Source organism: Trachinotus anak, unplaced genomic scaffold (assembly GCF_046630095.1).
Source record: "Trachinotus anak isolate AG129_WGS33_773 ecotype Australia unplaced genomic scaffold, CSIRO_AGI_Tana_v1 ptg000004l, whole genome shotgun sequence".
NCBI lineage: Eukaryota > Metazoa > Chordata > Actinopteri > Carangiformes > Carangidae > Trachinotus > Trachinotus anak.
This window is the reverse complement of record NW_027273855.1, coordinates 2,256,010-2,270,147: the sequence shown is the minus strand read 5'-3', so window position 1 is coordinate 2,270,147 and position 14,138 is coordinate 2,256,010.

Sequence of the window (14,138 nt, the reverse complement as noted above, 5' to 3'; positions counted from 1 at the left end):
GTAGTTGCACCTTTTGTGTTGAAAACACTTTGGACTTATATTCACAAGTCTGAGCCAATTCTGTGTCAGCACTTGTTGCAGCGTTGTGGGCATGCACAGATTCAGGAGACTGAGAGCTTTCAAACAAAGTATAATTTGTTAAGGATGTGGGAAGATTGAGTACAGACCAAAAACACACTTCAAGCAGTGGTGCCAAACCCAGAGTGTCTCACAGGTGGGATGCTGGCCCTGATTAGGCCTCCAGCTCTGAACAAACAAAACAGGATACTCCTGAATGAAGTGGAACATTAGTAAGCTGAGAACATACAGTTTTTAAATGAGACAGCTTTGCAGTGATCACGAGTCACACCTCCTCTTTTGCTAGAGGCTTATGGCCTCCACCAAACTTTATAAACCTCTTCATTCAGCTCCTGGTGAGACAGTTATTATGTCTACTCCCAGATGGTGAGGTAGACACTAGTTGGAGTAATAAAATATGCAATTTCTCAAAATGGATCATTTAATTATTTCTCAACCTTTGTTTATTCAGGTGAATCCCTTTGAGACAGGCATCTCATTTTCAATAGAACTGTACACGAAAAAAACCAAAAAAAAAAAAAAACATAATACAGTTCATGAACAGAAAGTCCACAAGCTGTTTACGTTCATGAACAGAAAGTCCACAAGCTGTTTACGATTCAATTTAACAGACACATTACAAAACTGTAATAAAAAAGTACACAAAGAAAATTTAAAAACATAAATGACTGATTATAAAGTGATCATTATGGGATACTGACATGGTCATACAGCAGAATCTAAACTGAAACGTTATATTGAGTGCACGACAAAGTGAAATAAAACCTTGACTGGACGGATGGAAAAAGACAAAGATGTCCTGAGGAGAGAGGAGCATCAATCACTTCATCATGGATGCTCACTATGCTCGAGCAGATTCTTGCCTTTCTACTCAAAGACAACACAACGTTGAGTAGTTTCTCTGCTCCAGACACAACAATGTGCGTGTGTGGTCAGGTGGTCTGGATTTCTACACCTGCACAGGTCATTTCTTTCACTCTGCAATGGGCAGTTAACACTGAATGAACACCACTGACAGGACGTGTGTGTGCAACGCACAGACCGGGGGCCAGATGCATGAAGCTTTGTAGGTTCATGACTAAAACTATGCATAAGCACAAAACCAGAAACATGTATACGTGGTGGTGTGTGTTCGCATGATTCTGTTTTATAAATGTCAGAAGATTCTCCCTCAATCCATCAGTTTGCAAACAAAAACACCATCTGTGCCACAAGTTATCAGGCACAGCACAGAAAAGAATGACAAAAGAAACAAACACAACTTTATTGACTGTTGATCAGATTACAAACAGAACGCATCAGTAAGTTTCAGCCCTGTTTTACTCTGGACTCCGTTTGTCGGGACCAGAGACGTTTTCTTTAGTGTAACGTGAGGGTTTGATATGTGGTGGTTTGGATCAACTTTAAGCAGCAGTTCACTGTTTCTCCACATTTCATCTGCTGCACCACAACAACACCACCACCACCACCACCACCACCACTCCCTGTCTCTGAATCACATGTTGCTAAACTAACCAATCAGAAGCTAAAAGGACTTACACTGAGGTAAATGAGAGGAACACTACAGAGATGAATTCAGGAGGTTACTGTGACTTTAGAAATGCACATGCCAGTATTTAATGTAAATAATTGTATAGACATAAATATGTACATAATTAACTGTAAAAACACCAACTGTATTTTTAGCAAATTAACTCAAATATACAATATGAATTCACATATAAACCGTACATTATTCTACCTGACAGGCATCACAAACTGTGATTAGTAAATATTAATAGTATGGAAACAGTTCACAGAATGACTAACAATAATGATATTAAACAATGCTAAAGAAAACAAAAACAGTATTTCCATTTATGAATGGTTAAATTGTTTTTGCTGTGAAAACAGCTAAATTTATAATGATAATGAATGAATGAAGCTCCATTGTCTTGTTAAATTCTGTCTCCTCTTTATTTTGCATTTTCACTTCACTGTATCCAACTTGTGCTCTTAAAAAAAAAAACAAAACAAACACACAACCCATGTGTACACATGGTCAAAAGAATGAGGTATGCACAGTATGTGTTCATAAATATCAGTTCATGTGCTGGATTTGGCGTTTGCATGGTTGTTGTGTCTGCGCATCATTTAGGAATCTGGCTCCAACTCATGTATGAGTCTCTGTGTTCGTGCTCTTACAGCAGTGATGTGTGTTTAAGGTGGATGGTGTGAGGGGATAGATGTAGGAGCAGAGGGAGATGGAGCTCTTCTTCACTGCCACATTACGAGCGCAGTGGCACTGTTTTAAAAAAAAAAAAAAAAAAAAAAAAAAAACACAGGGCAACATTTTCAGATTCAGTGGAGTACTTCAGCTCTTCTGCAGTTACAAGTTTCAAGTGGCTGCACAATGAGTGGTTTTAGTTCAGCTTTAAAGCCACAGTGAAAACAGAGCCTTAAAAATATGAACTTATTACAAGGATAAAAACATGGGTAGTCAAACATGTATTAGTCTCTCGTGTATTAATGTAATGCAATCATTAATTTATATCTGCTCTACATGCAGCACAAATATAGCAGTGGTCTTGGATGTGGAAGAGGTAGAGAGATACAGACATGTACATCATTGAAAGGGCAGTGGGTTACAGTCTGAATCATAGATAGAACTGAACGTAGAAATGAAAAGAAAATGAGTTTTTCAAGGACGCTAATCTGAGCACCTGGAGGATGGACTGGTACGAGGGTGGAAGGAGTAAAAGTGAGGTTAGAGGTGTAATGAACAATTGATCTAAGAGAGGAAAGAAGGAAGCAAAAAGAGTCAATTGTGAAACGGGCTAAAGGCGATACAGTGAGAAAGTCGACCTTATGGCTCAAGAGAAAAGGGATTCACCACACACACACCAAAGAAGTCTAGACGGGATGATTTATTCGTGAGATTGCTTGTTTTTCTGAATGACTGGTTTGCTAAACATCATTGTTCAGTTGTCTGAACATAAAATATTCACTCATCATATATATGTGTCTATCTGCAGGCATGTGTGCGCTCAGGTCTATATCTATATGTATAATGTGCTTCAATGTGTTTTTCCCTCTCCTACAGAATATTGTTGTCATTGTCCTGCTTGGTGCCTTGGATAGAGCAGCCTTTGCCTTCCCATCTGCAGAACGATACTGCAGTGGCAATTAACGTATTTTGGCCTCAGTGATGCCTGTTAGAAACACCAGGTCTTAATATCAGGTCTGAACATGGCCAAGTCTGTCTTATTATGTTGTTACATATGGTAACCTTGGCTCCTGCCACATCTTAATTCACTGACTTGGGCGATGCTGCGTCACTGTATTAAAGCCATTTATCCAGCCAGTCCCACAGCCTGTTTTTAGGGACCTGTCTGTAGAGGTCACATCTGTGCTCATATAACTAATGCTGCAATGCAACTATTATTCTTGGATGATAATGGCATCATTTCCAAACTTAAACATAAAAAATCCCCAAAATTTTCATGTTATTTTAAGTGTGATCTAATTGTTAAATTGTGTTTTTGGCATAAATATATATAAATTCTTACTAATATATCAATTAATAGGTACATTCCAGAAGTGACATCATTTTTAAAGAAAGTTGCATCATTTTGTTCATAAATCATAAATTTAAAAAAAATCCAGTTTTTGCACAAAATGTTAAAGAGGAAAATTATGGCTGTGATGTTCACATTATTCAGGTTTTTTTTTTTTGTTTTAACATTTTGCCTGCATTTAACAAATTAAAAGTCTTGCTGAATAAGAACAATCATAGCGAGGGACAGGCCTATAAAGCATAAAAGTAAGTTTATTTATTCAAAATATTAATTGACTTTAATTTGATGCTACATTGAGGAGAGAAGAAATAGTAATATTATATCCTTAAATTGCATATTTATTTGTTATAGTAATTTTGTGACTCATTATTTCTGGTATGCAAACAGAATGACCCTAGTCTTAGATCAAGGACTTAGCAGCCGATCATTAGGTCTGACGCGTGCCTCATTTTTCCTCCCAACTCAGCCTGTTATAGGAGCTACTTTTAGCTTTAGGATGTTTTGTGAAGGCTGGTCCAAATACAGATGAGTCACTGCTGTTAATAGTCAACACATGGTCACTGGTCAAACAGAAAGAACTTTGGGGTGAGAGAAGGAAACTTTGAGAGGCACATGGAAGAAAGAAAATGAGGAAATTTAAAGAAAGGCGGACTGGAGAATTTTACCCATTACTGTTAATGGATGGAGCAGGCTGACATCTGCTTTAGTTATTGGGGGGGGGGTCAAACACAGAGATGCTGCCATATGGAGGGGAACGGAGAATGTAGAGGGAGTGTGAAAATTAGGCAACATATTGACTGTTAAAAACACATCAGTGCTGCCATATGGGGAGAGCAGAGAGAAGAAAAAGCAGGAAGAGAAAAAAAAAAAAAAAAAAAAAAAGAGAAGAGAAGAAGAATGGTAGGGAACTGGAGAGACACAGAGAGAGACACAGAGAGAGAGAGAGAGAGAGAGAGAGAGACACAGAGAGAGAGAGACACAGAGAGAGAGAGAGAGAGAGAGAGAGAGAGAGAGAGAGAGAGAGAGAGAGAGAGAGAGAGAGAGAGAGACACAGAGAGAGAGACACAGAGAGAGAGAGAGAGAGAGAGAGAGAGAGAGAGAGAGAGACACACAGAGAGAGAGAGAGAGAGAGAGAGAGAGAGAGAGAGAGAGAGAGACACAGAGAGAGAGAGAGAGAGAGAGAGAGAGAGAGAGAGAGAGAGAGAGAGAGAGAGAGAGAGAGAGAGAGAGAGAGAGAGAGAGAGAGAGAGAGAGAGAGAGAGAGAGAGAGAGAGAGAGAGAGAGAGAGAGAGAGAGAGAGAGAGAGAGAGAGAGAGAGAGAGAGAGAGAGAGAGAGAGAGAGATGAGGTCAAGGTCAGTCACACCTGACCGAGAGAGAGGAAAAAAAAAGTGTGGTAAAAAGTGACAAACAAAACAAAAAAAAAAAGGGCGGGGCTTCCTGATAGGGCCAGGCTCCCATCTGTTTGGGTAATTCCCAGAGGCAGAGTCTGCAGAAATGTGGACTCACAGAAACTGAAACGTCTGAGAGAACCCTCATGTCCTCCACGGTTTTACAGTGGGACAGCCTTAAAGTCTGAGTGTGTGGGGGTGGATGTTTGGGATCGGGCCTGAGGAACTACAAGAGAAAACAAACACGTGTCAGTGGTGGATGGTGGTGTATTGTAGGAGGTTGTTGGGAAATGGAGGCAGCAGCTCTGCCAGGAAACAAAAGGAATGTGTCCTTCCATGTATGCACACAAAACGAATGAGGCTCAAGGATCATCACAAAATGGGAAAATTGGAAATGACGACAAACTTTTTACTGGCTCTCACTTGTGACATTCATCCTTGATATTTCTCATTTTCTATGCTGAAGCAACATCAGAATCATGATAAGACGATGTCAGATGACGTCTCTTATCTCTCTCATTAGACTACTTCTAATCTACTTTCATGTTAGTCACCTGAGCCTGGATGTTTTCAGACAAGCTGGAAACTAAGGTGGATGTTGGACGTTAATGGTGGACTTGTGGTACAAAATGTAGTAGAATATCAAGTTGATTGTGAAACTTGCTCAGGACAGGCAAAACGGGAGTGAAACAAGGAAAATTAAATGTGTGTCTGAAATACCATTCAGACATTTCCTTAAATGTCAAAATCACCTCATCTTGACAATGGGAGGTCACGGATTAGCCGAACAAAAGACAGTGATGTGTTAAAGTCAGGGTGTTCTTGGAGAGCTCGGGGAAAAGTACAATATGAATGAAAAACAGGGAGGTTTTGTTGAAGTTGCTGACTGTGGATAAATTCTAGATCTCCAACAAAAAACTAGTGGAGCGTGTAACAGCCCCACACTGCAACAGATTAGGTTGAGAGTTAAGGTCATCTCGCAGTGTCGGGTATTCAAGGCCATCTGAACCCAGGCGCACACGTTTACTGTGCATTTGTCAGTGTCACAGAGCAGGTTAGCAACAGTCAGACAATTTCCTGTGCAGATTTACACTGTTAAGCCTCAGCACTGTTCAAATATATTAAAGATTTGTATATATTATAATAAATACTTGATATTGAGCAGTCTTGAATGTTGTTAATATTTTGGCTTTTTGCCACACATTATAAAATGTGTTTTCTTTATAAGCATGCATTAGCATCCGCCAGGCTAGGGTACAACATTATGGTGCTAAGCTGTGCTATTAGTAGGAAAGAGACTTGTTTATCAGGAGTAACCTAAACTCCATCATTATGCTGTGATAATAAAAGACAGACATACAATGTGGAAAACTGAAAACACAGGCATAAAGCTTTGTGTTTCAAATCTGGAACTCACATGTTATCAAAAGACAAAGGGTACTTTAAAAAAAAAAAGTTCAGACATATTTAGAGCAAAATTTAAAGTAGTAAAACAAAAAAAATTCCTGCATCTATAGCTGCTATGATTATTTTCTTTCCACTGTTGGGGGAGGTGGGGTGAACCGAGAGTGAGGCAGAGGCTGCTGAGTGAGTAGTTTCCAGGGGAGAGCAGCAATGTTCATATCATGGAGAATACTGGCAAAGACAAAGAGGCTGATGGGAAAAGATCAGGAAAAGATCCGGTCGGGTGAAACTCGGATGAGTAAGGTTAGTGAAAGGTTGCTGACGGTGACATTTCTCCAGAACGGGACCGGCTACATGTAGCAGCATCGCTCACAGTATGGAACAAGGTGGATGAGAGTCAAGGGACAAGGAGCTCCAGCTCATGTTAAAACCTGGTATGATTGCATTGCACTGACATAGAAACAGAGATTCACATTCTGAAGGACATGAGCTGCACAACAACTGTTCCTGTAAAAATAGTTTTACCACATGTGGCAGTTATGTACCAGATGGTGTTTAAGCACATGGAGCTGCAGGTGTTGCATCTATGAAGGATGTTTAACCTGAGCAAGTTGTGCAACAGCTTTATGATCAACCCTTGATGTCAGAACAAAATATCACAGAGGAGTGATCCTCCTCATTAACAGTGGTGCTGAATTTACCAAAAAGCAATAAACAAAAAGGTGAAACCTAAACACAACCAAACCCAAGTGAACTGAACCCAACACGAGCTCCTCGGACCTCTGGGAGACAAACAGAGTGTGGAGGCTGTGCAGCTTTTAAAGCCTCCCTCTCCGGTGAAATCACTTCCTCCATAACGAGGGTGCAGCTGAGCAATCGTGCACAGACGTGGAACACCTGTGAACCTGCTCAGGGGATATCGTCACTGCTGTGGCTGGTTACCTTCTGAAGTGTTTTTGAACAGTGTTTTTAACCTCTGATCAATTTATCTGTTTAAATAAATGACGTTAATCACACACTTGCACGTGAACCCCCTCTGTTCCCTGTTGCTGTGGTTAGAGCTTGTTAATTCATGACTGGATTCATTTAAGAATAAATACTAACAGACATTAGGTGAGTGCGATTCTGCCATTTTCAGTGTGTAGTTCTTTTCACATCCAGGTTAATATGAAATGGGAAATAAATGTTAATTTCAGCTCATTTCTGTCTCCAGAGGTGGGAAGCAACACCACTGTTACCTCTTGTCTCTATCACATCTTTTCTTCTGCTAACCAGCTAGCCCCGGCCCAACTCGTTATGATAGCAACTCACTGCAGTATGTCCTGAAGACGTAGCGCTGCTCAGAGGGCACATTATAACCTCTTCCTGACAGAGAAAATTTACAAATAGCTCTTTTAATCAAGTTCTGACAGTTTAATACAAAATGAATACTTTCCACTTTCTAAATCTAATAAATACAGTTTGAACCATGCTCTATGGCACTGCAAGAAGGATGAAAATGGGAAAGTCAGAGTGAGCTGCGAGGCTCTGGATCTCTCCAACAGTGTAAACCAGCCAGCAAATCCCCTCTGGAAGAGATTAGGAAAGACAGATCAAAGAAATTGAAAGAAAAAAATACCATGCTGGGTTATCGAAAGAAAGAATCAAAGCGAGAGTGACGGGAAAGGCATGTGCTAAAAAAAAAACAATAAGCTGGAAAACAAGTAGTGTGTAGGTAGTTGGACAGAGGAGAGGAAACTAAGCAAAAAATTGAAATAACAGGAGGAGGTGAGGATGGAGAAGCTGTGTTAGGATAGATGATGGAGGGAAGAGGCTGGGGCTGTGAGGAATGACCTGAAGGTCACAGCGAGGGTTTATTACGTTACGGGGCTGCAGACCCTTTCACCCGCAAGAAGAGGTGGAGTGGAACGGATGGGGGGATTAAAGGAAAACTTCAGGAGCAGATGAAAGTATGGGGCAATGAAGGAGGCAGGTGTGAATTTGAAAAGGTAGTGGATGGAGAGCTGTATAGGTTGAGGGGGGACATGCCGTGAGCATACAGAGTAGATCAGGAAAGGTAGAGAGCAAAAAAAAAAAAAAGAGGCAAGAGATGATGTCAGAGAATGAAATCTACCACCCTACCATAATTATGGGAGTGATAATTAGACATAAACACTGTCCATGGTGTTTTTAACTGTGACGGTGACAATGATACCAGCCTGCTGAGCTCACCGAGAGGTGGAGTACTGGTTGTGATGACAGCCCATAGAGGCCATTTAATGAGATGACAACATTCAGGTGAAGCAGGTTAATGTGCTAAACTCTAACACAGTTTAGGTTTTGTTGCTCGCCAGCAAATTTGTCAAATATCGATGCTAGGAAATCTAAACTTGGGCAAATATCTGATCCTCAGAGGAGTTCAGGTTTGTTGAGCACCTGGCAGCCACCACAGCTGAAGGTAATAGCCTTTAATGCCCTTTATTCAGGGCATTAAACTCAGTGAAACTCGGTCACAGCTGGTTCTCCATTCGTGAGAAATGTAGTTAAGATACCTCCAGTTCTAACATTCAGCAGGTTACCTGAGGATAAGAACAACTTATCCCTTCATGTTTGTGCCTCAACATGACCTTAAGCATGTCGATGTCACATCATAAATGTATTGTCAGCATCAAGACATAAGCATGTTTTTCATTTATTTCAAATCTGAGATCTGGGTCCAGGTTATGACCAGCACTTCTGGGTTGTACAGTTGAGCTTTTTTCAGATACTGCCCTTCACCGTGACGTCATTACTTCAGTTTTTACTGGATGAGATTTCAGCTGGGTAAATGGACCATAGGCTGTAAATAAAGATGGACATGATGTCACCCATAAGTTTGTGAAGAAGCTCAGGTTGTGTTGTTAATTGCTCATGTATTCACTACTCCCATCTCACTACCCAGCATTAATAAGATTTAAACAGGTGAGTTATATAAATACAGTTGTCATTAGCTAGAAATAGAGACCAAAACAGTCTTTTGTCCGCAGCCGTCAACATGTTTATTTCTGCTGTAAAGTTGAACATTTTAACATGGGAGCCTATGGGGGCTGACTCACTTTTGGAGTCAGACTCTAGTGGTCATTAGAGGAACTCCAGTCTTTACCACTTCCACGTTGGCTCCATTTTTCAGCCCAGAGGTTGCCACTTGGATGAGACTCATGAAAGACTGAAACCCACCACTTTGCTGCTCAAGAACCGTGTAACTATTCCTTACTTCCCTGGAGCTCTCCGTCCACTTCCTGTGCTTATGTTTCTCTGCAGGTGGGCTCTCTTGCTAACTTGATGAACTTACCATGTTGAAAACGTCAAAAGAAATGCATTGATGTATGACATTATTCAGAACTAGGCTCCGGTTAGGGGTCATTAAAAGCAGTGGGCCACCACAAAGAGGTGTTGGTGCTGTGGTTGGGCCTGCATCGAGTTTTCAGGCCTGTCAAACTCCAAAAGGAAATGATTGTTAAGAGATCCTGCAAAGCAGTTACAAAATCTGTCATCTGGAATTGTGTTTTAGAATTAAAAGCTGCTTTTACCTTTTATGGGGCGAGCATAATATGACACACGTGCACGTGGGCAGCTCTCTACCTGAGAGGCTGCAGGCGGGGAAAGAGCAGCCTTGAGTGAATTATAGAGATGAAGGAATGTGAACGGATATATGAAAGAAGCGTGAAATGAGTTGCAGCGAGAGCAAGAACAGAAAGACAGTTTTGATATCTTAAAATGAGTCATTGTTCTCCCTGTTTACTGAAGTCATGCGATAGAAATGACAGAGTCTCATGGGTCAGGAATGAAGTGGGTGTCTCTGACTAATGACTGGTCTGGGCCTCTGTGACGTGCTGAAATGTTTTTTGAGATATTTAGTGATCAACACTGAAATTAAGGTGAAAAGCTGCAGGATGCGCAGGTTGTCTCTTCATGACACAGAGGAGAGCCTTTCTTGTTTTGTGTCTTTGTCTTTGCTTTGGGAAATAATCTCTGTTTTCACAAACACAGGCTGTGCTGTTCAAAATTACAGGCTCCACAGGATGACTTCCTGCTTTGCAGCACCACCTGTTCAATTTGTCCTGGTTGGTACTTTGTTATTTGTTACTTGGTCTGTGGTGTTAGTTTGTCATTGTCCGTCCTACTGTGTCTCACCAGATGACATCAGCGTCAGTTGTGTCTAATTCAATAAAGGGATGAGCTCACGACTGCAGGTGACACGACAAGTTCTTTCTGTCGTAGATAAAGTTTGTTGATTCGGATCATCGCTCTCTCTTCTTAGTCTATCTTTCCATCTTTTTTTTCATCTGCACATCTTTTAAAGATGGTAAATACAGGGTGGGTGCTTTTGTGCGTGAAAGAGGAAGTGAGATGAAAATAGATGAGAAAAAGTGTGAGTGTGATGGCCAAAGCTCTCTTTGCCTGTCATATAATCCACATGGACCACCTTTCGATCTTAGCAGCTAATGAATATTAGCCTCTGATACGCATTAGAAATGACACTGTGCCTCTGTGGGAGCCCTGCTACTCATGTGGTTGTGTGTGTGTGTTTCAAAAGGAGCATTTGATGTGGAAAAGATGTTGGTGTTTGCTTCTCTCTGTGATGGAAACTTTCTCTTGGTATTTTACAGCAGTCTTTGGTTTTCATTTTTTGTTGTAGAGCTGCAGCTTAACTTAATAAGCTGCTTTTAATCAAATCATATTAAATCATCTATGTTTCCATCCAAATTTAGGCTTTTGAAGTCTCACTGAACAAGACTAAAGGTCTGCTGCCATCTTAGCGTCCCTGTTAGGCAAATATAGTATTTGTTGGATGGATGAAAAATTGAGCAAAAGGTATAAAGATGGGCCTGAGTAGAGAGGCTTCCTGAAGTTTTGTTGTCACAGTGAGTCAACCAGCTGACCCAGCAGAGAGTCCAGGAAATGTCAGCTTCCAGTCAAGGCTCATAACCTGCTGTAAAATCACATTGTGATATTTTTACACTCAGGATTTTATGAGCGTTAAACGTACAAGATATAACGTGTCAAGTGAGCTTCAGAGGTGCCGGGAGGTGAATTTTATTTTGTTTTTGTCAGCTGTTTCCCACCTGTTTCCAGTCTTTGAGTTGAGCTAGGTTTCATATTAATTGGTCAGACATGAGAGTGAACTAATACAAAATGTAAAAAATTTCCTTTGTTTTTAACAGTTTTACAGTTGTCTCTTTTAATACATTTCAGACTACAGGGTACTGCTGTTGGCCACTAGGCAAATTGACTGCAAGCCTGACTTTCCAATTATCTTAACGCATCCAAGGTAAAGTGTAAAGCCATTTCAGACCTACAGTGCCAGTGTGGTCCAATCAAAGTCCTTTTCAGATGGTCGAGCAGGGTCTGTAATCTTCTCACCCCAGAGGAAAAGTCCTTATTCAGCCATGAATGTCACAGTGCTTGTACTAGTTCTTATTTGTGTACAAATGTGCACACCTGACACACAGCATACATGAGCAAGTGTTGTACAATTGATGAAACACTAAGTTCTGCTTTGTATTTTCTGTATTTTCAATACTAGATGTAATGATGGAGAGCAGCAACACACTGGTTTTTATCTAACTTGTGCAGTGATGCTGTGATTTAAACAGCCTGTGTTTTATTTGTGCAGTAGACCTGTGAGTGATCAGCTGTGCGGGCGAGGACTTTGGCACTCACTCATGAGCTGTTGTGTTAACAGTTGCTACTATGAGGAGTGACTGGCTGAATTATCGGGGGAGGAAATTCATTTTCCTTTAACTTTTGGAGGTACTTTATGATTCATCAGGACTAATAATGGAGAGGACAAATGTAAAATTTTCTGCATGTACAGTATGTATAAATGAGTGCAACTCTATTACTGCCCTCCAGGAGAGACTGTCTTGTCTGAGAGTGTGAGGCATTAAAATGATAGTTCGGGTTGTTTGCTGTGAGGTTGTGTGAGGTAGTCATGCATAGTCAGTGTGTTACCTGCTGTAGATTCAGATCAGCGCGCTGCAGTGCTCGGGGTCAGCGGAAAAAAACATGTTTTAGACACTTTTAAAAGACGCCCACTGAAATAATCTGTTTCAGTGTCGCTATGCTTCATTTAAAATACTTTCAGCGCTTTATCTACCTTTCAAAACTTTCCTTTGGTACATTTTTCCTAAACCGCTGAACTACCGTGTTCCTATGCACAAGCCCACCTATGAAGCGCACTGTATTACGCCGCAGCTGCAGGTCAGCCGAGTGAATCAGAAAGAGCTAAACTTCACTTTGTTTTGATGGAAGATAAAGCGCTGAAAATATTCTTAATGAAGCGTACATTTAAACAGATATTGGATTGTGTCGGTGGTCATCTTTTAAAAGTGTCTCAAACCCGTTTTTTCTGCTGACCCCGTCCTCAGCAGCACATCGCTCAGCTTCTGTGCTGGTGCTCCTGTTGATTCTCTAAACTGGCAGCGTCCTGATCCGAATCCGCTGCAGGTAACACACTGACTATGCGTGACTACCTCACAACCCCAGGTCAAATAACCTGAACTATCACTTTCAGCTCAGTATTGAAACAGGTGCTGCATCTGGCTCCTGTAGAGCAGCAGGCCTCAGTCTGCCTTTGAGTCTGTCCTTTCTGAGCAGCTGTAAACACTTGTCCTCTGATGTGGCTTTTCTAATACACCCCTTCCTTTGGCTCTGTGGTGCTTTGTGCTTATTGTTAGCATGCTAACATAGTAGCATAGTCATGCTATGTCTGGAATGGGAATCCTAACATGATGTTAACCACTAATGGAAGTTCACAGTAACATGCTGATGTTTGTATGTTATCGATTTAGCTCCTGAGCTTTTTGTGAGCCTCATCTTTTTAATTGAAAAAGTTGCCATTAAATAACAGAAAAAAGACTTTTGTCTTTTTTTTGCTTCTTTCTGACCCAAAATCACTTTGGAGTGAAGATATGACATCAGTCATAATGAGGCACTCTTCTCAGCCCTCCCCCACTGGGATCAGCCCTCTACAGATACGACTACTTGAGCGATGGTGCTATGAATTCAGTTTCTGCACTGTGGTGATAATTTGTAGGATTTTTCCAGGATTCAAACCCACTGTCACTGGCTGCACCTGCACCTTTCTCTTTAACTGTTTTCTCTTTTGTCTCTGATGCTGCTGCAGGTGTGTGTGTTTATGACAGGATTAACATTTTGCTGTGGCTCATCTCCGGCGTGCTGCTGCTGAGGAAACAGGGCAGGAGGTTTATTACAGATTAGACATATAAAAACTTGGCATTGAGGAAATTCAACCTTAAGCTTCAACTTCAGCTTTGTGGTGTTTTCTTGAAACATGAAACACACTGTGAGTTATACACATGCTTTTGCTTCAGGTTGGCTCATAAATCTTTGTTACATGACATCAGTTGCCTGTGAAGCAGAAATGTCTTTAACTTAATAAATAGAAGAAAAAAGACTTCTCATAAACACAGTTAGTCACATTGTGTCCGGTGCTGACGGCCGCTACACCGACATAGCTGAGGTCTTAACCTTCCAAACGTTCACTGAACTTTTGATCTGTTCAACATAAATAAGTTTAATGAATAAAAATCAGCTTATGGTTGTTTTCTATGCCTCCTCTCTGACCACTGAACATTAATCCTGGTCCAAACTAACACCTCCATACATGGGAACCTCATGCAGTTTATGCCATTATCTTGCCATTGATTTACATTGTGTTTCTGCACT